The sequence below is a fragment of the Ambystoma mexicanum genome, chromosome 1p, assembly GCF_040938575.1.
Source record: "Ambystoma mexicanum isolate Mex_15411 chromosome 1p, UKY_AmexF1_1, whole genome shotgun sequence".
NCBI lineage: Eukaryota > Metazoa > Chordata > Amphibia > Caudata > Ambystomatidae > Ambystoma > Ambystoma mexicanum.
Window position 1 is genome coordinate 985,414,508 of NC_090921.1, and position 27,881 is coordinate 985,442,388.

Consider the following 27,881-nt stretch of genomic DNA (forward strand, 5'->3'; position numbering starts at 1 on the left):
GCTCATGACATTAGGTCCTTTAAAATAGGGTTACGCTGGATTTATTTTGATCCCATCTTGACTCCTTTTTTTGAACCAAACCCCTAATTTCTGTTACTCAGTATAACCCCTCTGCCTAGTAGGCATTCCCCTCCCCCTGTCATTACCCTGAGACTCCTGAAAAGGAGGTTCAAGTCTCGAGAACTCTTAAGCCAGACCACCACAGGCAATGCAAGGTTACATGGAGCAGAAGGGGAGGCGGGGCCTACGGTGCCGGGGGCGGGATTTATCTATAGCTTTGAATGTGAGGTTCCCGCCATTCGTTTAGGTATCTGGTTTATAGAAGACGGGGTGGCGTTAGCTATGATCTGGCCGTCAAGGCTTTCTGTTTTGTTGATTCACGGTCCAGCACCTCTTCATTTTCTTCTAATTAATACCCACAATAAATCAAATGAATATAACACGAGTCGCCAACACATCTCTGAGTGAAGGCATTCTGTTCCTCCCTATTCATGAGACCGCTTACTTGACCTCACTCTGCTTAGGTACTTCCTACTTCCTGTTTCCCTTCCCCCTTCTGCTTCCTCTGTGGGCAGAGTGAGTTGTAACAGGGTGGTGGTGCTTGGGGTTTCCCTGTTCCTGCCTCCTAGGTTCCCTGTTGGGTTTTGTGTGTTGAGCGCTATCGTTTGCAGCTGTGCAAAGAGCTGTTGTCCCATCTGTCCTGTAAGCACCACTCCTACTTTACTCCTTGTCCAGTGTTGTCATGTATTGCGTTGTCCAACCTTTGTTGTCACAGCCTTTGTTGCGCCTGTGCAATCGAAAGGGTGGACACAGTGGTGTTCGTGTCCTTTGTGACTATTGTCTTTAAGTTACCTTGTATAACTTCATCAATGGTGTTACAATCACGCAGCCTGTCATCACTTGCTCTTTCCGCTGACTTGTACATGCAGCGCAAAGTCTATAGAGTGCAAACACCATTAATACAACCCGATTAATCTGCCTTGTCCCTTTGGCGTCCTTAATTGTCCTCAGAAGCACATTATCACAGACGCCTGATGTAAGCATAATATTAATTCCTAAAACCGCGGCCATGTGTTGCTGCTGTAACCCCTGTTTCCCCCCAGGGTTTCTCTTTGATCTGATCATCCCATTACAGTTGACTGTGCTGCACAAACAGTGTGCTGCAGGCCTTTTCGATGCCTATGCAGTGCTCTAAGTGAGGACCAGCGCTGCAGGAGCAGATGAAAACTGATGAGAACTGAAACCCTGTCCAAAAGCTGTCTGGATTTGATTGAAGGCCAACACAATTTTCAAACAAACGTGGAAGGTCCTTGGAGGGATTTTAAGGCAAATATGCATGTACAACAATTGCAGATCAGAACTGCACAGGAATTCGCAGCTTTTTATCACCCTGGCGTTGGGATCCCCTTCACCTTGAGGGACCTTAGACACGTGCCTCGTGTGCCTTGCGATATTGTAAGGTACCTGTAAGAGGGGGCGGTGAGCCTGGCGTCATCATGCCGAGCAAATAAAAAGAGTGACGCTGCGCTAAGGCAGTGCGTGCGGCGTCCTTAAAAGAAAGCCTGGCTCCGCATCTTATTTCAACAAGCATTGGCAATGCCCACAGTTTGGGCTTTTGTGTGGGCATGGGAAAGGCACTTGCCAGGGGCAGCCATAGTGGTATTAACTGGCCATTGATGGTAGGAGGTGCAAGTACATAGGCATCTAATAGCAGTGCCTGACAAATGCCTAATTCCTATACACATATGAAAACTGTTGGCTTTGTCAATGCTTATTTTTAACAGGGCTTCAGTGAAGGACATGAATAGTGCTTATAACTCCAGTGGCTGAAGGCAGACCTGGTTAAGACATGTTTTTATTACACCTATTACGAGGTTATGACTCCAATTAAGTCATTAACTCTCAGAAGACGGCTTTTAAAAAAACGGGCAGGCACTTCCAGTGCAAAATTTGATGTTAAGACTTGATTGAAGGAAGCACAAAGAGTTTCCATGAGTAGGTGTTTTGGGCAGGGATGGGCAGGAAATGGGTGGCAATGGCCATATGGATTTTCATGGCCATGGGCAGTCAATGGGCCGACAAATAACCAAGCAACACCTACAGGCTGTGTGTCCCTCCTCGTATGCCATTCCTCCCTAACAGTACTCCAATGCAATAGTTTCCTCTTAAAAGTGTCAAGAGACACCTAATAGCCCAAACTAAAAAGGGTTACCCAGCACCCCTGCAATCGAGGGTCATCGAGGTTGCCTACCAGCCCCCACATCTGTTACTGCTTGGCACCCCAGTGCGTTCGGTTAATGGCGCCTTTCCATCGTACCGGCCTTGCACACTTGCTAAAAACATGGTCAATTTCGGACAAACGCAGAGCATGGATATTCGAGTGATATTTGCACTCAGAGAAGAAATCTTAACCAGCTGTAGTCCCGTACCATGATCAACTTTAAGCTCCTTTGTTTATCACACAAGGCCCCATTGGAAGGGCGCCCAGATTGCATCACAAACCATGCCAAAGTTTCGTCCTCAAGTTTCGCTCGTCGACACAGCCTGCAACGAGACTGAATCCCGCAAGATTTAACCTTGTGCGACTTGGCTTGCATTACATTTCTATGTAAGGAGCAGAAACAGTGAACTTCCCGCCTCTCGACATCCGGCAGCTAGCGTTTTAGGCTGTCTTTCGTAAAAACATAAGCAGTAATCTTACTGCTAACTCCCACCTGAGCGCTTCCCAGTCTGCATGCAACTATATAATATTTAGTCTGCCAATGAATGAATGAGTAGTGAGTGATTGACTGACTGTCTGAGGAGGGCTGAATACCCCAAAACTGGGACCCCAATCAGCCATATCCTGAAAACATTTTTGTGTGCAAGTGATCATGCTACCACATCTCATTATGTGTGCCAAAAAATATGTACCCAATTCGAAAAGGACATGTGAATGTGCCCATAATAGTGCACACATTCACATGCCCCCTTTTTCTTTTACCCCTTTTGTGCAAGGAAGGGGGTGTTTCTGTGTATTTCGGTGGGCATCCTGAATTCACAAACAGAACGTGCATTGAAATGCACAGAAAACAAACACATTACCCTGCACCTGTTTGGGGATGCACAACACATGACATGGTCAGACAGATATGCATCAGTGTATGAACTGCTGCTTTCACACATGCTTTTCTATCCCCCAAAGAGGGATAGAAATGTTTTTAATTGTTTGTTTGCATTTCACACTAACAGGCCCTCGGTAAAACAGGATCCCAGAACCAATTTGGGTGCACAGAGCCTGTCATACTAGTGTGTGCAAGGGGTTTGATCAGCGCAACTTTTGCACTGTTGCACAGCCTCCAAAAACGTGCACGTCACCTTTTTCAATAAGCGGACCTGCACATTTCTTAAAGTGGTCTAAGTTGAAAAAAGCCCATTCTGTGCTCATTTTTTACCTTGCAAAATTTTATGGGAGTCTTGCCCACAGTCTATAGCCGTTACCAGGATGAGGAGGTGTTGGCATGAATCTGCAAAGAGGTGCATTTTCAGTCTGTTTTGAAGATAACTTCACTTTCATTGACATTCCTGCAGCCACTATGGTTACTTTTTCTTCCTGTGGAATAGAATTTTTTACTGAGCATCAGGGTTAAAGCAGACATGAGTGCTATTATAGCGCTATGCTGCCTACATTGGTGCAGCTATTCTCTATATATTTTCTAACTTCAGCATTCCCTTTTTTACTGGCAAAGCCAACAGGAGCATGTTCTAATATGGTAAATCTGGCACGTATTGGTGCAGCCAGCATGGACCTGTTTTGGCACAGCCAGCATGACATTTATTTTATACTGGAATATATTGTGGGCAAAGTCATCAAGAAAATTAGTTGGAAAATGCTCTGTGCGCTGTTGGTGACTTGCATCTACTGGATTTTTTGATTTGTCACCCTACAAAACCAAATGTAAACGTGGTTTTTGACCCAATCTTTCACAGAAATGATGCTGCAAAATGCACCATTTTAACCCAATATTCACACACTTGGTGGCTTATGCACTTTCGTGGGCACATGCATGTCATCTCCTGTACCTGAGTTGTAATTATTTGGCACAATTTTGCAAAGCAGCAAAACTTCCACAATAATGACAGAGGTGAGATACATGCAAACAAAGCAGGGGCTGAGGTGGAAGGGGGAGAGCAAGAAGACCTACACCCAACAACGAGCTCGGAGCAAAAAGACAGCAGCAGGGCACAAAGACTAAGACCACAGCTGGTGTTTCTGCCCACCCCGGGCACACTAGTGATAACATTGGGCCAGGGGAGCACCAGCTAGAAAGTGTACCTTGAGCCAGCAGGAGCAGAGGAGGCACCGGGAGGCAGAAGCGCAGCCCTGCTACTAATTGCCGTGGGCACTGAAGAGCAGAATATATTCAACACACCCCCACCTTGATAAAAACCCAGATGGCACAACTATCCAGGACAAGTGTGACACGGCTTTCCCAAGAGTGGCAACAAGATGCAACTCAAAGGCGAATGCAACAAAATACAGCCTGAAATGCCACGTCATAAGACACAGAGCTCTGGAGACCGTCGATGAATCTTCATCCAAACTCAGGGAGTTAGCTGTTGCCTGCAATTTCAGAGCCAACACCAACAGCACCATAAGGGGTATGATACCAGCGAGCTGCATGTGCCACTGCACCAGAGAGAAAGGGATAAAGATCTGAGGCTGGAAGAAACAGTGACCGTCGTGCGGAGTGTCGGAGAAGCGAGCCACGAACCAAAACAGAGAGTCGGGTGAAGGAGAACGCAACACCACTGGCAATCAGTAAAATGCACAGCAGAGAACAAAGAGGCCCCAGAGGCATCCCATAAAAAAAATTATTGTTGATTTTTCTATAAGAATCTTATCAGAATTGAATAAAATCTTACATAAATCCTACTTCAGACTTATAAGATTTCATAAGAATTCAGTAAGTATTTCGGTGTCATAGAAGTTCTAATAAAGTTCTTATTATTGTTGCCAAAATCCCAATCCTTTCTTACAAGTGGTTATAAGCTACTTATAAGAATCGGATAAGGCATTTTTGAGTGTTGGTCATCGGCCACGTCATTGCATAATCAGGAAACCATCCTGAGAAGTGAGAGGGAGAGAATTCAAGATGTTTGCAGACTCCGGCGGGTGCAGGTCTGATGATTATTTGAGAGAGGATGTTTGGAAAGCTGTGGGGCAAACGCGAGTACACAGTGTGCAAGACTGCGTTGACCCAGGGGGACTATGGAGGTAATTCCATAGTGTTGAAGGGCTCTATGTATCCAACACTTCATAAGGGCCACAAAAGACTCAACGTGGTATCCAAACAAAATTCCTCACTAAGATCCTAGAAAGGCATTACCAAGGATTGTTTCAACTGGTTACTGAAACCATCAAAGGCAGATGAGATGCTCATCTAGAAAAGAGTATGCCTGGTTGAACATATTGAAACCCTTCGCTGAAACAGAAAAGCAATACTCTGTGATAGAAAAGGCGATGCTGGCGTGTAATTGGGCTGCTACACACTTCAGGACCTACCTATGGGGGTACTACAGAATGTGCACGAATACTTTTGTCCGTATCGATGATTTGGGCGAATTCGGCTACTGCTAACAAATCGAAGCCCATTATACCAAACATGGGGAACATGGGTTGCGGGGGTGTCCCCCGCTCTCCATGTTCGGTATAATGGGCTTTGGAGGTTGCAGGGGTGTCCCCCGCTTCCAGGACATTGGAAGTGGGGGACGTAAAAACATTTTTAAAAAAGAAAAGGGGACCCTGCAGCATCTGCACCGACTCGCGTTGGAGGGAAGGAACTGATGCTGCAGGGGTATAGCAAGAGCATCGGCGGCCCGCGAAAAAGGTAAGTAGGGGAGGGGGGATTGGTATAGGGCTGCTGGTGGGATAGGGATTTGGCTTGTTTGCCCGAAAGTCAAATAGATTTGCGGCTAAATCGACAACGGTTAATTCCGCCGTGGATCTATTGACCTCGGTCAAACAACACAGAACCCCTATGGGGACTGCCTTTATCACTTCAGACAGACCACAAACTATCAGTGAACATGGTTGGGGGGCCTGCAGCAGGATCCTAATGACGATGAAAGTCTTGGTGTCCCACAGATGGATTCAACAATAACAATTCAAATTGTACGCTTATTAAAGATTCTGTATATGGAGATAAGGCATCCCAACTTTGCAGACATACTCACACTCCCCCACACAGAGCACATTTAGTAGAGGCAAAACAGTCACTCTTATTGATTACTTCTTAATAAGTGGAGAATACTGTCATCGTTTAGAAGACAAGAAAGCCATGAAATGTCTGGAGAATTGCCAGTAATAATACAATAAGACACTAAGGCCTCATTACAACACCGGCGGTAACCAATGGCGCTATTAGCACCATGGTTGCTGCCGGTATTGCAACGAGTCCGCCATGGTGCAATGGGGAATTACCACCCCATTCCAACGTTGGCGGGCGGTAATTCCCCATGCACCATTGGCCCTTCCCCATTCCCATTTTTGCCCCATAGGGCTCAATGGGAATGGGGAAGGCGGTAATTACGGTACCGCAAATTGCGGTACCGTAATTACCTTCAAGGTCCCTTTGCGGGTCCCTACTTTAACGGCTGGTCCAGACCAGCCGTTAAGGTCGGGAGCCGCAAAGGGACCTCGTAATTAGGCGCTAAGGGGTTAACCGTGCCGCAGCCTTTTACGGCGCCGTTAACCCCTTAGCGCCAGGGTCGTAATGAGGCCCTAACCCTCTTGATGAAAAGTCCATAGGCCAATGAAGAATGGATCAGTCCCGCACAAGAGACAGAAATTGATATTAACTGCAGCTGCAAGAGGCTTACCTGGAGCCCCTTACAAAAGGATGGTACCTCTAATGTAATATTCTCTATATAATAAGTAAAGATATCCTGTTCTGTCTAGTGACTGCCATGCAACAGTGTAAGTGAAGGGATACAGACTATTTACACAAAATATAGAAGATCTAGTCTCTCTCCCGAATAGGAACTAGGGAAGTCTCATGCACAGAGCTAAAGGGTGTTTCTTGAAGGACATCTATTGTCTGAACTTTAAGATTGTAAGAATAATAAAGAAGGATATAAGAGCAGCAAGAGAAACGTACATACAACCACAGTAGCCACAGCCAAGAAAATGGCAGATGTACAAGTCTGGGATAAACTAAATATAGCCAACCAAAGCAAGGTTTAGACACAATTCTGGGCACTTATTGCATATGGTTGGGCCCAAGATAGATTTGGTACGCTCTTAGCCACTGCGATTCCTGTGGAAAAATGGATCAACCACTTAAATCCTCAGTATAATGCAGATGACAGATTCCACCCATCACATTAAACCCAAGGAAAATTATGATAGGCTATCTAATGTGCCTGGTTCTATTAGCATTGTGGTGGCCAAGAGGGGGCCCCTTCCCAAGCGCTCCCCTTGGCATCAGGCTCAGGTTGCAGCAAACAAGACAATCAGAAACAGACTGTTAATAAAGCAAGCTTCTTGTACTAGGTAGCAAATACATGGCATACAGAGTGATCAGCTGATCAGCAGGAAACACAGCAGGACAAGTGTTCAGGCAGTCGACACACAGAGCTCTCTAGGGGCCCACCTCTAGAGTACCGGTTAAATAGAATATCATAGGCAAACACTAATATGTTAAAGCACTTTCACAATGGGGGGTGTTACTTAGCACGATATTGCAGACATTTGGCAAGAACTGTCGACATCTCACTTGTTACCTTGTAATGCAGCCCTTCAGAGACATTTTTGTGTTGTATTATGGATAAGCGGCATTCGCAGAAACCCTACTGTTATCTCCCATATATGGAGATAATGCTATACTCGGAGAGAATAAGCAGAAGAAAAGATCTGACGTGTCCTCTGCCCTAGGAGGGGTTTGGGCCTGTTCGGGGTGCTGCGTGCAGAGGGAAGCAGAGGGAGGCAGAGAGAAGATCTGAGGCCTAAATGTATAAGAGAGAGCCTAATGTAGTATAGCATAGCATAACAATCCTGTATAACATAGCATACCAAATCAATCCTGCCACATCATCATCAAGCTGTCCTCAGACATTATTGGGCCTCATTACAAGTGTGCCGGTACAGAAAAAAGGCCAGAAATAATGCTGGTAATTCCGGCTCTGGCATTTTTTCCAGACCAGCACACTTCAAGTGTCGGTGGGGGCCACGGATATCCTGGCAGGCCTGACCTGCTAGCATATCAGGCTCCTACCGCAAATAATTGCCAGAATCACCAGCACTGGTACTACTGGTGTCAATAATTGGGATCCATGGGAAAGGGAATTTACAGGGACTCTGCTGCCCGTAATATATCCTGGTAGTACCAGGATATCAGGCGGCGGAGACGGTTAGGCAAGTTTGCCCATATCCGGCTGGAATTACTGGCAGGATACTGGCAAACCTATAATGAGGGTCATTGTTTCCAGTCACAAACCACAAAAGGCTCTGGAACCTGATGGATTTGTTATACCGATTTATGCCTCCCTCCCCGCAATACAAACAGTATAATCAAAGCAAATTGAGAGTAGAACCATATGAACTTATTGGAAAAACCTTTTGTCTCAGAAGACATTTTGGTGACCTCACATGAGATAAAAACAAGAAAGAAAGACAGGAAGAGAAGAAAAAAAAGAACACATAACATATTTTGTCAACATCATGCCAATTACCCACCCAACCGGATGCTATTGTAGAAATAGCAATATAACTAGATCATAGTGACAATACACTTCAGGGTACATTCAAATTATACATATTTCATGAAGCAATTAATTGAAACATCTTTTAGCCATAGGTATCCAGAAACAGACCCCAGAGATCATTGAATTTATCAGATTCTCCTCTGTATTTTCAAATCGCTTTCTCGTACGTGGACACAGTCAGCAACTTCTCCACCCAGTCTTCAACGGTGAAGCAGTTAGGGGATTTCCACGCGCACAGAATCATTCTTTTAGAAAGCATGCAGCCTCATAGTACCCACATTTTCTTTGGAAATGACAGGCCTCTTAAGTGGGTGACATCTCCAAGAATCAGAAGTGCAGCCTTTCCTGGGATCGAACACTGCAGCACCAGGCCCATCCGTTCACATACCCCCATTATCTGAGAGACCTCTTTTAACCATTTGTTCCAGTGACCAATATGCTTTAAGGAGCAGTTTAGTTTGAGTAGCTCTCAACCCCCAATCCATACTCGAGAAGCGGACATTATTGCAACATCTTGCCCAACACTCAGGGCAAACTTCCTCGCCTAGTTCACCAGCCCAGACGACTGCAAGTTCAGAGACTCCCCTTTGTTTTGATGCGAGGATATTATACACCGTGGCAGCAGGATGAGATGCTCGGGCACAGAGTTCCAACGTTAACCAGGCAGTGCTTTGCCCACCATTCTTAGATGTGAGATCAAGTTTAGCAGATATCAGACCTCTCATTTGTCTGTATTCGGCATAGCTGCAATCTATCAAGCCAAACTGCCTTTTTAGATGAGTAAATGGGATCTATACTCTGCTTTCAAGGAGGTCTTTGATGTAGCGAATTCCACTCAGATTCCAGGACGGACAGAATAGCACTTTCCCCTGTCTGGTTATTGATGGATTCAGCCAAATCGATGCTTCGGGAAAAATAAAAGGGTCGCAATCCAGGCGTTTTGATAAGGATTGCCAGCATTCGCGCAAAAAGGTTCTAAGATAACTCATCTTCCTGGATCCCTTGGAGCCCGTAGATAACAAGGCGCAGGGTTTCAGCTGAAGTGCACGGTTTGATTCAAGTTCAGCCGACTTATCTGGTTCAGTCTCCACCATGCGACACAAATGCCTCATTGTGAATGCTAGAAGGTATTCAAAAAAGTCCAGCAAATTCATGCCACCCTTATTCACTGGTAGCTGCATCTTTCTCAGAGCAAGTCTTGGTTGTTTTCCATCCCACAAAATGTTTTGCATTAATGCATCAAGTTCTTTAGATATCTTTTTCAATGTTTTCAATGCAAGCATGGATAGGACATAATTTACTGTCAGTGCCATGCTCATCTTAATGCAATTTACCTTGCCCCATAGTGAAAGCTTTAGAAGTGGCCATCAATCAATATTTATTTATTTTTATTTTATTTTTGTATTTGTATAGCGCACAAACAGCCTTTGGGCATCGAGGCACTGTTAGTTGTGAGGAACTTGGTTACAGGGAAATGGTAGTACAGGTTAGACATATACATTTATACATTCTTAAAGGATAGGATAGATATCCTGTCAGCATAGTTCACAGGCTTGCAGGGATGTGGTAGATGGTGGTGCTTAGGTGGAGAGCAGCGTTTTCACAGCTTTGCGGAATGCCAAGTGTGAGTTTTCTGCTCATAGGGGTGGTGGCAGGCCATTCCATTGTAGGGCTGCTAGATAGGGGAAGATATATGTAGTAGAAGATATCTGTAGTAGAATATCTGCTCTGAGTTTCTGTATTAGGAAATCAAAGTTGATCCTAGGCAAAGACTTCACCTCATGGCTAATTCAAACTCCTAAATACTTAATCCGATCTGCACACCAAGTAAAATCCATGTGGTCAAACATATGACACATACATGACCCGGAGATGGGGAGAACCTTTGATTTGTTCCAATTAACCTTGTATCTGGAAATGTCCAAAAATGTCCGGATGTCATCCATCAGCTATGACATGCTCAGATCAGGATCTTCTACCAACATATCATCCTCATAAAGCCACATCTTACCGGAACATCCAATGTTTCCAACTCCACTTATATTTCCGTTGGCCCTAAGCATTATCACCAGCAGCTCCATTGCAAGGATGAATAATAATGGAGAAAGTGAACAACCTTGCCTTGTCCCTCTTTTCAGTTTGAATGACTCAGAGACTAATTCATTTCTGAGCACACTTGCAGTTGGACACGCATACAGTAAACCCGCCCAGCCTAGAAAGGTTGGTCCAAATCCCATCGACTTAAGACTCTCAGACAGGTACATCCATTCAATCCTTTCAAAGGCCTTCTCAGCGTCGAGTGAAATTGCTGCCACCGGAGCTTCCATCTTGCTATCATCTTCGATGGTTAAAAGTAATTTGGGCATATTGTCCGCAACAGATCTTCCAGTTACAAAACCAACTTGATTTTCATGCACCAGTGTTTGCACAACATTCTCCAATCTTCTGGCTAATATTTTTGCTAATAATTTGCAGTCTGTATTGATTAGACTATTGGCCAGTAGTTTTCACACCTCGTGGGAGATTTATCCTTCCTCGGTAGAACGGTCACTAGTGCATGTCTCATGGTGGTCGGTAACATTCCCTTCTCAAGAGGTGCAGAGTACACATCACGCAGCAGTTTGAGTGCACTTTCAGGCAACATCCGGTAGAACTCTGCTGGGAGACCATCTACTCCAGGTGTTTTGTTACCATTTAATCCCTGGATTGCAAACCGGATGTCCTCCACAGAGATTGTGGCTTCTAACTGGGCTTCGAGATCTTCTGACAACCTGGGAACTTGAATCTGATTTAAAAAGGAGTCAATTGACTCTGATTCACATCTTGACTCTGATTCATATAATTGTTCTAACAATTCCTTGTATCTAATGTTAATGTCCTTATGTTTTAACAACAGGTTGTCTGCACTATCTCTCACGGCCGCAATTGTCCTCTCACATTCTGCCACCTTCAATCTGTGTGCAAGTAGTCCCCCAGCCTTTTCCCCGTTTTCAAAGTAATTGATCTTGCACCTGAACAGTGCATACTCTGCTTTGTCAGAAATTATCTTGTTCACTTCATATTTCTTCATTCTCTGTTCTGTACGTACTGTCTGGTCTCTACTATCAACGAAGCGTCGATCAAGAAGTTTAGTCTCCTTTGTGAGCCTCTTCATCTCTTTCTCTTTCTCCTTCCTGAGCCTACCAGTCTTTGACATCAGGTATCCTCGTATATAGCATTTCGGAGTTTCCCAGACAGAGAAAATAGAGACTTCATCTGTTTTGTTTATTTCAATGAAATTATCAATTTGTCTTTCAACTTCTTCCTTGATCTGTTCATTATTTATCATATAGGTATTCATTCGCCACAAAAGGGTCTTAGTCAGAGTATAATGCAGTGAGAGGTGCATCGACACTGGTGCATGGTCAATAATCCCAATGAGTTCAATTTCTGAATCATAGCAACTTGGGGTCACACACCCAGAAGTCAGAATGAAGTCAATTCTTAGAATAAACATCATGACTTGCAGAGTGAAAACTATAATCCCTTTCTGTCAAATGTTCCAGGCTCCATACGTCTGATAGGCGGAACTCATCAATCAGACTGCACATTGCTTGGCGACTCCGCCTTGGTATTCTACACCTTGTACCATTGGAGCGATGAAGCATGGGATCCAATACAAAATGGAAGTCTCCCCCCAAAATAATAGAATTCACTTGACTGTCTTGAATGTGTTGTGCCAGTTCATGAAAAAACAGTGGGTCATCAGTATTAGGGGCATATACACAACATAGCAGAGTCACAGTGTCCTGGATTTTAACCTTCACAGAAATAATCCTACCTTCTACATCTGATTTATCAGGGAGGATCTGAAGAGGCAAGGTATTCTGAAACAATATAGAAACCCTGCTCTTACTTTCTGTGAATGTTGGAAAGTATGTTTATCCCACCCAACCTCGCTTAAATTTACCAGTTCAACATCCTCAAGATGGGTTTCCTGAAGCATTGCTATGTCGCAAGACATTGATTTCAAACAGGGATGGACGTAGGACATGGGTGGGACAGGGGGGACAAATCCCCCCACAATTGTAAGTAGGGGGATGTAATGTCATTTATCCCCCCCAGAATATGCGTGGTGTGTCATGCAGGGATCTGTTTTTGAAGTGGGGGGAGGGTCTGCTTACTATGTAAGCAGCCCTCCCCCCCTGCCTCCCAAAGCATGGGCGCAATACCCTGGGGCAGATGGGTCATCATCTGCCCCCAGAGAAGGGGAAAACAAAAATATATATATATATTTTTAAACGTAGTTTTGGGTCGGGGTGGGTGCGGCTTGGGCCACTTACCAGCAGGGATTTTTGCAAGGGGTGGCCCTCTCCCCCCACCCTAAGTGGATGGGGGCACCTTATGAAGCCCTCCCTGGGGGCAGATTTCTGCCCCTAGGAAGGGGTACATGAGATGCCCCCCATCCATTTGGGGTGAGGGGAGAGGCCACTGTAAATATTGGCAGAACCACCCCCAACCCCAAGATTGGGTGAGTACATTTTGACCCCCCTGGGGGCAGATGGCCACACACATGTGCCCATTTGCCCTAGAGAAGGAGAAAAACAAAAAAAATATTATTATAACTTGTTATGGGTGGGAGTGAGGGGCCCAGTGGGGCCCACTAGACCACCAGGATTATTTTGTGTTTGAAAGGGGGCCCTCTCCCCCCAACCTAAGTGGATGGGGGAGCACCTTATGTAGCCCTCCCTGGGGGCAGATTTCTGCCCCTAGGAAGTGGTACATGAGATGCCCCCCATCCATTTGGGGTGGGGAGGAGAGGCTACTGAAAATATTGGCAGAGCCACCCCCCAAGCCTGGGGCAGTACGTTTTGTCCCCCTGGGGGCAGATGGCCACACACATGTGCCCATCTGCCCCTAGGAAAGGGACAAAACAAAAATAAAACAAATTATAACTTGTTTTGGGTGGGTGTGGGGGGCCACTGAACCACCATGGATGTTATTAGTGGAAAGGGTGTGGCCCTCTCCACCCACCCCAAATGGATGGGGGGGCATCTCATGTAGCCCTCCCTGGGGGAAGATGCTAGATTGGGGTTATTAGTGGGTTAGCCTTTTCCCTTTGCGCCCAGGTAGGTGCACCACCACATATGAGGTACCATTTTCGTCGGGACACATGTGGGAACGCGGGAAGGTAGCACATCTGTTGTTGGCGGCGTGTTTTGGTGGGTGGGCAGAGGGAAATGTCTCTGAAATTTGGTGGAAAAAAACACAATTTTCAGACATTTCACTCTGGACACCCACCGAAACACGCCGCCAATAACACATGTCCTACCATCCTGCGTTCCCACAGGTGTCCCAACGAAAACGGTACCTCACATGTGTGGGTGCACCTACCCTGGCGCAAAGGGAAAAGGCTAACCCACTGGTAACCCCAAGCCTTTCGGCAGAGCAGATTTTGCTCATGTGGACAACATACAGATTTGGGCCTATGGTGTCGCAGTCAGCAGGGAAAACAGGGAACCTCATGCATTTCCGAAAAGAGGACACCCGTGGGAATCCACAGAGGTCTGACTTGCGCAAATCGCCTCAGAATGTATTACCCACAATCCCCGGCAAAGTCTGAAAGATTACGACCGCCTACATTTGGGGAAAAAAGGGGCCAAATTTGGCCGAGATATCTTATGTAACAAAAAAGTTACAAGGGATTGAATGGCGACATACCGAAATCACCAAAAAAGGCCTTAGCAGAAATACTCATGGCGGTTAAGACGGTAAAGCCCCAGAAGAGATATCATTTGTAAGGTAGCTCAGTGATTGAATGCTCCAAATGCAGATTGTGCACAGGAATCTGTAACACCTGCGTTCAGCACCTGGCTTAATCTTCCGGTGGGATAATATGCGGAGTGAATGCATTCAGCTTCTGATGCAACACAGCATTTTCCAGGTCAATTGGTTCAGAAAAAGTGGTGGAAACACTATTACTGTTGCTTTTTCTAATTGGCCGGATTTTCGTGCATTTTCTGGGTAGAGTACCGGAGCCGAGTGGACAGACCAGGACCCCCTGTATTTCCCGCTCCACCAGACAATGGATTCTCATGCTGGAAATAAGGAAAGGGATTCCTCTGGGATCTCCTTGGAAATTAAACCTGGTAAAAGCGGGCGGAGTCCAGCGGAAGCCATTGTCAATTCCGCCAGCAATCGCTAATTGCGTGAGGTATTTACACTCTTCCAGAGTGGAAAAGCAATGTGATTTCACCTGCCTTTTACGCTAAAATCTTCCATTTTGTGGCAGAAAATTAAAAACTTGCGCCAATGGAAGTGGTCCACTACATGCAGTTTACTTTGCGCCTTGATGCTTGTGGGTTTTGCGTGATGCTACACATGTAATAAATAAATAAATACATTTAACATGACCCCAGATAAATTGCAATTTGTGATCAGAATGAATGAGCATGGCATGTCGCTGGTAAGAGGGTGTCCTGTGCTTCTTGAGTGTGTTGGCAAATGCCCTTAATTGCCATCTCACATTAAACAGGTGCTTAAACCCATCAGTGTGGATTGCGCAATAATAAGTCGACAGAGGTATTTCAAATGGCCAATTTAGCTCTTTGGGTGACATTGTCAAAGTGTGAGAATGTTGCCCAGAATGTGCCACTTTCTCTGCGGAGTGAATTGTGCCCACCCCGAGGAAGAAGTGTGAAAAACCCTCAAGGGCACCGTGCCCTGCTCTTTCTGTGTGTGTCTTCCCCACAGGGTGACAGATGCCGACTCAGACATGGGTAAATCTCAGGTGGCAAGCCTATACCCTAGTTGATGTGGCAAAGGATTCCAGACTTCTGAGGCTGATAACATTAGTAGCACTGAGTTACATGTCATCTGACAGGTATGTGTGATAAAGTTGCAAAGCAGAGCTGTTAGTGGGCTAAAGCAGGAGGCAATGTCTGCCCACCCTCAAAGGGTACGTACGACCAAAAGTAATAGGCCCCTCCCCACATCATGGCTGTAAGGGCTAGGTTCCAAACCAGGGCAAGAATGCCCTCCAATCATCCATGCCCACGAGTAGGGTACCCCTTGTGCTCCAGGAACCCTTTTGAGCAACCTCTGTGTTTTCCAGGTGATACTAACATTATTTAAAGCCAGAAGTCTAAAAGGTAATCGCTTAATTGCAGCTGGAAATTAGCTCCTGGCATGATCAAAATGTCTTAATCAAGTGTGACATTATCCCCTCCATTTATAAGCAATATGTGTGTTCTCGCGTTTCTTCATCCACTGAATTACTGTTAGACACAAAGGCAAGAGTTGTGTCTCTTGTGTAGGCATTAGGAAGGCGGTTGCCAGCCTCTGGCATAATATGCCCATGTTCTTTCAATATTGGCTAGCTGTTGCTGTTTCATGGCCAGGTAGAACCATTATGGCAGTGACTGGCAAATGCCTTTCCCCGGCAGACAGTAAAGTGGAAATAAGAGGCCAATTCAAGATACGGAACAAATAGCAGTTAAGACAGACTGCAGCTGCCATTGCTGTGTTGGGGAGAATATTTTGAGTGTTCAAACAAGGAGGTATGTATTAAGCAAGCAATTGGGCAGGCTTGCGCAGTGGCCTTTACGGCGCGGGGCCCCTGTGCGAATTCTGCACGTAATTCCATGAATCGGCCCCTTAATCCGCTGCAATTACTTGATGTGTGCAAAACAACGACATTCGGAATAAACAGGTACCCAAGCGGCTCTGGGGATACCAAACCACCACGGATCTCAATAAACTTGAAGGAACATTATTGCAATATGTATTGATGGTTGCACAATCGACCACAAAAAAGGGAAATACTGTATTTGGAGCTGTGAGAAGCTTAGAATACTCATGAATTACATATTTTACCTGCAATATTGTGGACCGCTATCGGGGCAATCCGGCTGCAATTTCGACTCACCTGATGGAAGATATGCAGGCGAGGGAGGCAGGAGTTAAAAAAAAACTCTGAGAAATTGAATGTACCCATGTCTTTGTGGAGAGAGCACTGCTGATTACGAGAGATAAAATATTGTTTGTGATTACGTTATGATTCAAGTATGGACTGCAACTTGTGATGTCCTAAATTAAAAGATGATGCAATGAATTCAAGTCCGCAGCATTTGTATGCAGAAGTTTGGAATATGTTACTATTTTGTTCATGCTGTAATAAAATTTAAATGATAAAAAAGAAGAGATCAAATAATATCTTACTAAAAGCTAAAACAGGAGCAAAGGTTAAAATCCATCCGTCTAGAAGACAACAGACAACCTCTTCACATTTGCCATTAAAAATAGCCCCTGGCTGCCAGCCATATCTAGATTGTGCATAAGCATCTTAGATTGTGCTGACTAGCAACAAAACTTAAAATAAACTCCCTGGCTTCCTGACAGAGAAACACGAACTACAATACTAGCTTTCGAATATTCGATAAGAACGTTATCAATACCGCGCTAAATATTGTTTTGTTGTGTCCACTGAACATAGAACTGAGAAAGAGGGTACTTATTGAAGAACACAAATGATTTATTTTTAAAGTGCAGGGCGGCGTCATTCTATATGGTTTTAGTGCTAGATAGTAATCTAAACCCCATCTTTAGGCAATTCTTTATAAAAGGTTTCACCAAATGGAGCAAGAAAAAACGAATTTACCAGGCACTTATAGATCAACGAAGGTCTAATGTGAAGATGATACAACCCTGGTCACTAAGCATGCTGGTCTGTGCAGCCCAAAGTCAGCAGGATTAGGACGCTTAGGGCATCCCACAACTGTAGGCTGTTTTATGCTGCGGTTTGCCAGTTTGCACATATGGAGAGTACAATTTTGGGGAATAGGCTGACTTGGGTTCCTGTTTGGAATTTGCATAAAGAGAGATGGGATATGATGAATTTAATAATTATATCAGAGAGAAGAAAGATTTAGACATTGGGTTTTTAGACATAATTTAGACCCTGGGATGTCTCACCTCTGCCAAGAATGCTCCCGTACCTTTGACCCCAAGGCCTCTTGGGGGAGAGGAGCAATGCATTCAAGTCTTCCACCAATCCAAGGGCAGGACCAGGCAAATCTGTTGTTGTCAGGAAAGACTAAACCCCATGCAGCACATTTATCGTCAAGTGCTATCTGGAAGAACCGTAAACTCTCACTGTTGCTGCCCTTGTGTGATTACCGAGACACACCTGCCCGGATTTCAGCGGTATAATGGAATGTTTAGGTGCCATTGTGGAATTCTTTCCCCTCCTCCAAATGATCCCCCTAGGATCATCTTTCTGAGAGCTCCTTTCAGCTCAGCAGTTTCCTTCTCGTTGCATGCCCCGTCCCCAACGTTGTGTCTAGAGAGGGAAGCTTGTTCTCAACTGGCTGGGAGGATCCCCAGAGGTCTTTAATGGCCTCCAGTAAAAATCCTACCCTCGTAAGATCTCCTTCATTGGGCTCATCGGCATCAGGGGCATCTAGAATACTGCCAGGCAGTGCCCATGAGCGCAGATGCAAAAATGAATCCCTGTTCTGTTTAGTGGGTTTGTCCTTGGGTAGCATGAATGATGCCGTAGGGCAATGCCAGCTGAGGCTGTCGGTACGAGTTAGATCAATGGGGACCTTAGGGTTGGGCTTGCCAGCCAACTACCCACAATCTGCTACCCCAGGGACATCACTCCATCCACATCAGCAGAACTGAAGCAAGGACTCAGCCAGTCGGCTCCCCAATGCAGTGGGAGGGGAGTACCCTGGAACCGGGCAGACTCCCCAGCATTTGTGTACACCATAGGGAAAGACTCTATAGGATTCAGGACATCTACAAGCAAACTCGCACAGGAACTCATAGGACGTATCTGTATTTAATTTGTATCAAAGTATGTTTTGGGTTGAACCAGACTGTCTATGCGGGTTTTATGGATGTCCATCAGCACTTTTTTAAATTGTTGAAAGCATATACAACTTTCATGAATAAAAAAAGGCTTTGTTGTAAATTTTGATAACTCCAACCTAATGCTGTTTTTTCAACAACAAAAACAAATAGACATGTAAGGCTATTTCATTTAAATGATAATAAGATAGAGGTCTGTAATAACTTTACCTACTTAGACATTGAAATAAATTCTTCTCCTGTATGGGTGAACATATTACTAATCAAAATGATGCCGGCTTGTGCAGCAATTAGCCAAATCACGGGCAACATTAATCAGAAACCTGTGAATATGGTGCTCAAAATGTTTAAAGTGAAAAGACTGTCCACTTGTACTTATGGGGCTGCGATCTGGAGCATCAATAATGTTATTAAAATTCAAAGTATACAAAATAAATTTCTTTGTTTGTGTCTAGGTCTCCCTGTTTCTTCCACAACTTATAGTGGTCCTGACAAGACTGAGATTAGGTCTTTTACCCATCTTCGCCTAACTGGGCTAAAAGAAAAAGAGAAAGTTGATACAATATGTCCCTTGTTTATGTTTGTTTGTTTGTTTATTTATATGGCGCACCGGACCAGAAGGTATGAGGGCGCAAGCATTACAGGTATATTCTCAGCTTAGTTACAATACTGTACATTATTTACATTATTATACAAGGGTGCAGTGAGTAGAAGCAGTTACAATGATGCAGAGTAGAATTACGACACAGCTACAGGTTGAACAATTTTGTAGTAATTGCAGAGTGTCATTTATTGGTCTTTGTTCTTAAGCCACTGGATGTAGTTACGCCTAAATTGGTGGTAGGTTTGAGGTGCTCTGACAGAGGGTGGTAGTGTGTTCCAGTGTTGGGCTGCTTTCACCTGGAAGCTGTTGCCGCCCATTTCCGTACGCTTGAATCTGGGAACAACGAGCAGGTTAGCATTGCTATTTCTGGTGTGTCTGTTGGGCGTGTATCTGGTTATTCTGTCTGATAGATAACGGGGAACTGCGGTGTTAAGGCATTTGTGGGTGAGGGAGGCTACCTTAAGCATGATTTTATCCGAGGTAGTGAGCCAGTTGTGAGTTCTCCTAGTATTCGAGATGTGTTCTCTTTTAGGGAAGCTAAGCGCTGCTCTGAGAGTATTGTTCTGTAGGATCTGGATTTTATTGGTAATCCGTTTGTTGGCGCCTACATAGAGGGAGTTACAATAGTCCAGTTTAGGTAGTATGAGAGCCCTGGCTAGAGTAATGCAGCTTTGGGTGGAGAGGAAGGGTTTGGCCGAGCGTATAAGCTTGCATGCGTAGGCTGTAGTGGATGCCATGGAGCTGACCTGTTTATGGAAGGAGAGGGTGGAATCGAGATAGATGCCAAGCGTTTTCACTTCCTTAGCTAGCTTTATAGGGTTGCCGTCTATGGTGAAGCTGGAGTAGTTGAGGTCCAGTTTGTTTAGGTTCGTGGCTGATCCCAGGATGATGAGTTCGGTCTTGTCATCATTCAGGCATAGACTATGGGAGGCCATCTATGCCTGGATGATGAGGTACACCTTGTTCACCAAGGCCAAATCCGTGTTGTAATCTCCCGTCAACGGGATGAGGATTTGGGGATCATCAGCATAGTTAGTGTAGGTGATACCCAAACCGTCGAGATCATCAAACAGGGGTTTAGTGAACACGTTGTACAGTGTGGGGGAGACACATGACCCCTGAGGGACCCCGCATGTGATGGGAATGGGGTCAGCGGAGGCCGTGGTGGAGAAGACGCGCATGGATCTATTGCTTAGGAATGATGTGATCCAGCCAATAGCTTCTTGGGAAAAGTGGGCCGCCGAGTCTAAGTGACTACTTAGGATTTTATGATCAACAAGATCAAAGGCTGCCGAGAGGTCTAAGAGGAGCAATAAGGCAGTTTTCCCTTTATCTCTCAGAGTGTCAATTTGGGCCTTGAGGTCGATGAGTGCGGTTTCTGCGCCGTGTTGGTGTCCAAATCCTGATTGCCGGACTCCCAGGGGGTGGTTTTGTTCAAGGAATTTTTGAATTTGCTGTCTTGTCGAGGATTTTTAGTAGGAAGGGGACAGTGGTGATGGGTCTGTAGTTAGTGGGTACGGCTGGGTCGAGTGTGGTTTTTTTTAGTAGGGGGAGGACCCACGATTCTTTGAGGTTGTTGGGGATAGTACCAGAAGAGAAAGAGGCGTTGATGAGTTCGGTGATGAATGGAGATAGGTCTCTGGCCGCGTCTTTGATGATTTGAGGTGGGCATAGGTCACCTTGGCAGTTAGAAGGCTTGAGGCCGAGTATGATTTTTTCCACTTCTAGCATGGAGACTTTGGAAAAGCTGAAGCGAGCAGGGGGTTTGGGGGGAGGATGTTGAGGGATGGTGCGTGGGGGGGTGTTGTTGGGTTTGGCGTTGGATAAAGTCTTTTTCTTGTTGTTAATTTTGATTTGGAGGCCTGCAACTTTATTGGAAAGGGCATTTTGGATGCTGGTGCACAATTGTTTGTCTTTCTTACAGGTGTCTGGGACCGGGATGGGTGTCTCCAGCTCTTTTAAAATGGTGAACAATTCTTTAGTGCTGGATTTGGCATGCAGTATTCTCAGGTTGTAAGATTCTGGTTTGGCGAGGAGGATTTCTTTTTTATAGGTAGAGACTATTTTGTTGAGGATCAGCTTGTTGCTGTCAGTGGGAGTTTGTCTCCAAATGTGTTCCTTTTTTCGTTTCTCTAGTCTGAGGGCTTTTAGGTGGGCCGTGAACCTGGTATTCAAGTGTTTTATCGGCTTGGGTTTTCTCAGCTTTAGTGGTGCGATGGCATCTAGGGCTAGGCGCATGCTATTGTTGTAACTTTCAACCAGATGGTGGGGGTTGGAGTTGGCAGGGAGTTGGTTCAGTGTAGGTAGAATGAGAGGGATGAGTTTTTCCGCAGTTATGTTTTTCTTGCTTCTAGTCGGGATGGCTGAGGCTAGGGAGATGTTAGCGATAGGGCTGGCCGCTTCGAGTGTGAAGGAGAAAAGGTGGTGGTCTGACCAAAGTTGCGGGGTGATGGCAGTGATGGAGATCGCCCAGTTGTGGTCTGCTATCCAGTCAAGAGTTCTCCCTTTGTTATGAGTGGGGATGGACACTCTTTGGGTGAAGCCTAGTTCTGATAGTGAGTAATTAATGGCTGACGCTTGGGTGTCTTTAGGGTCATTGTAGCCAAGGTTAAAGTCTCCTAAGAGGAGGCATTGAGAGGTATTTTTAAGTTGTTAGAGAGGATGGGGACAAGCCCAGGAATCTACAGTGTACTTTATGATATTTTGCACTATATACAGCGGCCCTGCAGTTGTGGTTAAGTTGCTCAACTGAAAGAAAGAGCACTTTTTGGATGGCTTATAACTTTGCCCCCCCTGGACGAATCTTCACCATACTTTGCAAAGAAAGTATATGGACACCTCGGATTGATTCTGCAAAGGTTGGTAAGGTTTCGTCCAGGGGGGCAAAGTTATAGCAGGGGTCCCAACATTTGTGGTTTTCCTCATAGAAGCAATGGAGAAAAGATTTTGCTCAGGCCTACAGCCCAAACCTCTGGAAGGATTTTCCCCAAATTCACGGGAGGGGTGGCAACTTGTAAATTTGGTGTAAATCAGTCCAGTAGTTCTTTTTTTAAACAGGCAAAAAGTAGGTAAAACCAATTTGTGATACCTGGGTCCGGTACGCAGACTCACTTCCCATTCGTTCTGCAGACACCCCTCTGGACCAATCAGGGGGTGGTTTGATGTCTGCGTACAACGGATGCACCCAATGATTGGATGGTGAAAAACGTGAGCGGCGTCAGATATTTTGAAACGGTCACCATGTCGGTGTCCGCGGATAGTGCGGTGGATAAAAAGTCTGGAAAACAAAAAAATGTTGGGTTATTTGGTGGCCGAAAGAGGGCTTGGGAAGGGGTGGGGGTGGAATAAAGATGATATGGGGCTGTTTTCATAGGTGGAAAAGGGGCGTGCAGGTGCCACACTGTCCACGGTCAATTTTGGTGTCCACGGACATCATTTCAATGACGGGGGTTCAGGACGAGTTTTGTTATGTACTTGTTATATGTTTTAATTATATTGTAGTGATTGTGGCCAGTGGCCCCATTCTTGGGGGTAAGGACATAGGCCATAGCCCCAAGAATCTGTCCACAAACATTAAAATAATATGTGTATAGTATTTATATGTACTGTCGGTGCTACGCTTTCTGCGGACACCACAGTAATCTGCGGACAGCACGTGCCACTTCCAGTATTTTAAGGGTGCCTGGCATTGAAAGGGGACTGCAGGGACTGCAGACAGTCGCTGTAGTCCGCGGAAACGGTGGATCAGCCAATCAGGTTTCCTGGGTGTGGTCTACAGGAAGAAGGGTAGCAGGAGTTTTGTTTGGTAAAATCACTGAAAATAGCTATGACTATGTCTATGAGGCAGAGTGTATGGATTTTGGGAGATTCTTCGATCCAGTCATTAAAGGTGTATGCTGAAAATCATGGCAACTGTGGAAGTATTGGATTGCAAGAAGTGGAAGTTTTGTTGCATGCAGTTTGTGGGTTAAACTGGGCAAGCTTGCTGTCATTCTGTCAGAGTATGGCACACTTTAAATGTTCAAACATTATAGTTGTGCATTTTGGACGGAACAGTTTGGGGTATGTGACTGCACTGTATTTGCAGTTTGCCTTGAAGGATTTTTTCAAAAGTCTAATGTGACTATTTCCTGCTGCAAAGATAATTCTTTCTCAAATACATCAGGCGCAAACATGAAGATGTGTAAATGTTTTTAGTGTGCAAATGGAAGAATCGCGGCAGCTTGTGAATAAAGCTCTATCTGCTTTTTTATATGCTGCAGGAATGCCATTTTTTAGGGGGGATCATCCAATCGGGTTTCCTGGTGTGGTGAACAGGAAAAGAGGGTTTTGTTTAATGAGAGCACTGAAGATGGCTATGGCTATGTCTTTGCGAAGGCAGAGTGTATGGATCCATTGGCTGAAGGTCTATTTTGAGCACTGTGGATTGGCTGAAAATCTTGGATTCCATGGATTTGAAGTGTCATGGTATGGAGTGTGAGGAATTAAGTGGGCTGACTTACTCACCTAAAACATCCAGACATCATTGTTGTTCATTGTGCAGGGGACAGTTTAGGGTACGTCACCGGAATTTCATTGCAGTTTGCAATGAAGGATACATTTGGAAAGTTGCAGAAATGTTTCCAAATTTGAAAATTATATTTTGTTGGTTTGCTTAGAGACAAATGTGGATGAGTTAAAATTTATTTTTTCTGAAAATGGAAAAAGTAAGGCGCAATGTGGATAAAGCTGTGGAGTGCCTTGAAAAGTTGTAAAAAGCTGCCAAATCAACTAAGAATGGGTTTAGGAGCTCTGCAAGGGTACACCTTCGACTTGAAACACTGTATATTGGCAGAAAAGGTACTTTTAAACTGTCCACGGACCACAGACACCATTTGCGGTGAGGACGTCACGCTGCATGGGTGAGTTTACATAATAACGTCCGGGCTGTCTGTGGCCCTGACAGCCATCCGTGGACACTCATCAGGTGGGAGACGCAGGGCACATGTGTGTGAGTGTCCGTAGAACAGGCGCGCTGTCCGTTGCCTAATTAAAAGTGTGTCATGTGAAAACAGACACTCCCGACAGCCGCATAGTTTGCAGACTATTCATTGGGCTTTTACAAAAAAAATTACACAACAATATACAACACATTTATAGTATAGAAATACATTTATTTATGAAAGGGGTGGGTATTGAAATGGAAATTGGAAACATAAATGGGAGGATTAGGAATATATGTACAATAATGATTAGGGGAGGAAGGTTTCATAAAAGGGACAGGTGCAAGACAGTGATAGTGAACATTTTTAATCACATCATTTTTGACATAATGTAAAAGTTCCTTAAAGTGATTACTTAGTTCATAAAATTGTGCAGACAAGTTTATGATTCGTACTATGCATGGACCCTACAGCTGCTACATTGGCAGGTGGGGGGTGGGTGAGTATAATATGATATGATATGATATGATGTGGCATTTATAATGCGCCTGTACACAAGTGTTTCTAGGTGCGGCAAGACAATGAGGGGCAAACAAGGGAGGACAAAATAACGTTCTTACTAGACCTTGTTTCATTCAGATCATGCAAGTGCAGGGAAGAGAGAAGGGCAGAAGTGCCAGGGGGGAGGGGAAGGGGGAAGTGCAGTTAACTCACAAGTGCCGCCAGAGGTGGCTCATAAGGGCAGAGAGAAGGGACTGTAGAGTTGCAGTTACAAACCCTTAAGTGCTGGGGAGCCCGGAGGCAGTGTGGGGGCAACTGGACATGCAGGAGCCTGGGGTTGAGTTCAGAGGGCGACCAGGTGACCAGTGCACGCAGCAGTCAGGTGCACCAGCAGGGCAGAGGAAGAGAGAAAGGGGAAGCAAAAAGGAAGGTCTTGAGTTGCTTCCAGAACCGGAGGTGGTTCTGCTCAAGTTTGAGAGAGACAGGGAGGCTGTTCCAGAGGGAGGCCCCAGCCGAGGAGATAGATCTGCCCCCAACTCTCTGCTTGGGGAAGCGTCTGACCCTCAGAGAGTTGGAGGTGGATGAGCGGAGAGCTCGAGAAGGAAGATGCTTTGGAAGAGACAGTTGGAGGTAGAGTGGTCCTAGGCCCCAGAAAGCCTTGTGGAAAATGCAGAGGGTATTGAAGTTGATCCTTGCAGTCACGTGGAGCCAGTGAATAGGTTTCAGAGCTGGAGAGATACGATCGCTGGGCTTCAAGCCAAGGATAAGTCCTGCAGTCCTGTTCTGGATAAGTTGTAAAGGTTGAAGAGTAGATGCAGGAAGATTTAGAAAGAGGCTGTTGCAAAAGTCCAGCCTAGAGAGGTCCAGAGCTCTGGAGACAGTGAGCTTATGGGGGAAAGTAGGAAAAGGAATAATACCTCTGAGGAGGTGCAGCTGATAGTTTGACTTCTTATAGACGTCAGAGATGTGAGGAGAGGAGGAGAGGGTGGACTCGAAGATGACACCAAGGTTGTTAGCCTCACAAGGAAGGAGCAGGAAGAGGGCCCACAGTGGGGGCCAATGAGAGAGAGGAAAGGGTGGAGCGGGTGTCCCAATGAGGAGGATCTCAGTCTTACTGGCATTAAGGCAGAGATCATTGGCATTACCCCATTCATGAATTGTGGCAGGCAGTCTGGTATGAGAGATGAAGCAGAGGTGGCTGAGGGGAGCCTGAAAGAGAGCTGAGTGTCATCTGCATACATTGAAAATTGGAGCAGAAAGTAGCGATGCGGTGGGCAAGAGGTGCCAGGTAGTGGTTGAAGAGCCAGGGAGAGAGGTTAGACCCCTGGGGAACACCACAAGTAGAGAGAGAAATAGAAGAGAGGAAAGTCCCTGTTGGACCTGAGAGGGTCGGTCGGTGAGAAAGTAGGTCAACCAGGCCAGGGCCTGATCAGCAATACCAAGGTTGTCCCGGAGACGATTGAGTAGGATGGCATGGTTGACCGTGTCAAAATCAGTGGATACATCTAGGAGAATGAGGACAGAAGGGAGATTAGAGTCACGATTGGAGAGCAAGTCTTAATAGGTGTTCAGGAGAGCAGTTTCCATGCTTCTGGCAGGTCTGAAGCCAGACTTGTGGTCCTGGAGGCAACCAACAGTTTCAGTATGTAGATTAAGCTGGGAGATGGCCAGCTTTTCCAAGAGTTTGCCCAGGAAAGGAGTGATGGAGATCGGGCGATAGTTAGCTGGAGAGGAAAGATCGGCCAAGGGCTTAATAGGAGGGGGTGCACAAGAGAGTGCTTAAGGGGGAGGGGAAAGTTCCAGTGGCAAAGGAGTGATTACAGAAATCAGCCAAGTCTGGAGCAAGGGTGCCAATGTGGTCCTTGATAGTTCTGGATGAGCACGGGAGCTCCTGCTTTGATGAGTTTTCATAGATCGGACTTGTCTAGAAACATTGTCAGGGGTGAACAAGAGAAAGGAGGAGGAGAGATTACCTCAGGCGGGCCAGGAGTGGTAGAGCAGGAGGAAGAGGAGGTAGAGGAAGAGAGGGTGGACAGGATGTCCTAAGTTTTAGTAGTGAAATGAGAGTCCAAAGCCATACAGAGGGCCTGGGAGAGAACAGGAGAGGTAGAGACTGCAGCAGGATTGGCCAACTCTTTGCAAATTTTGAAAAGTTTGGCAGAGTTGTTAGATGCCGCACAGACTCAGGCTTGGATGTAGGCTCTCTTCTTAGAGAGGACAAACTGGACTGCTGCCTTTGGAGCAGGCGACAGGCCTGTTTATCAGGGGGTGTGCCCGAGGACCTCCACTACCGATCTGCCGCCCTACACTTGCGTTTAAGGGTAGCAAGGTCAGAATCGTACCAAGAGTTGCACTTGGATTTGGGCTTTAAGCAGATCTTCATGACAGGGGCAAGGACATCCACAGTGTTAGAGATAGAGAGATGAAGGTTAGAGAGGGCTGTGTCAGGGTGTGAGTCAGCCAAAGGTGCAGGAGGAGGGGAGTAAGTAGCAGCAAAAGCCTCAAGTGACACACTCTTCATGGGTCGGATGACCGAGAAGTAAGGTGGCAGTGCTGGAGTCGGCTTGACATGCGGGGACGAGAGAAAGAGGTGGGAAGAAAGGAGAAAGTGATCACTCCAAGAGAGAGGAGTGGTGAGAGAGTTAGAGAAGGGGAGGTATGAGGAGATTAGAACATCCAGGGTGTGCCCTGCAGAGTGAGTCGGGCCAGAGGGAAGAATACAGAGAGAGAGAGAAGAAGGGCTGGTAGCATCCAGGTCGATGTTCAATTCCCTGAGGAGGAGAAATTGGGAGATAGAGGCAAGGGGCGAGGAGGAGAGGGCAGCCCACTCAGAGAGGAAGAGGGCGACCTGGCCATGCAGCCTGTAGATAGCGCCCACAGTGACAGAGAGGCCAGGAGAGATGGAGAGCCTGCAGACCAGGCATTCAGAGGAGGAGTAGTGCTGCATTGGAATGATAGAATGAGGGATCTACTCTGGTAAAATCAAGGCTACACCCCAGCCGGGACGGTTGGTTCTGGGTTCGGAGAAGATCTTGTAGCTACTGAGAAGGAGAGTTTCAAAACTCGGACAAGAGCTGGCCGTGAACCAAGTCTCTGTGAGACCGAGTACATCCAAATCAAGCTCTTCCAGGATATGGCAGATGTCAGAGGAGTGTTTGACAGCTGAACGAGAGTTGAGAGTAGCGATGTGGAGCAGGTTGCCACATTTGAAGGACTTCCTGGAGGGGTACAGGCCAGAAGTACACCCTGCGGAAGTG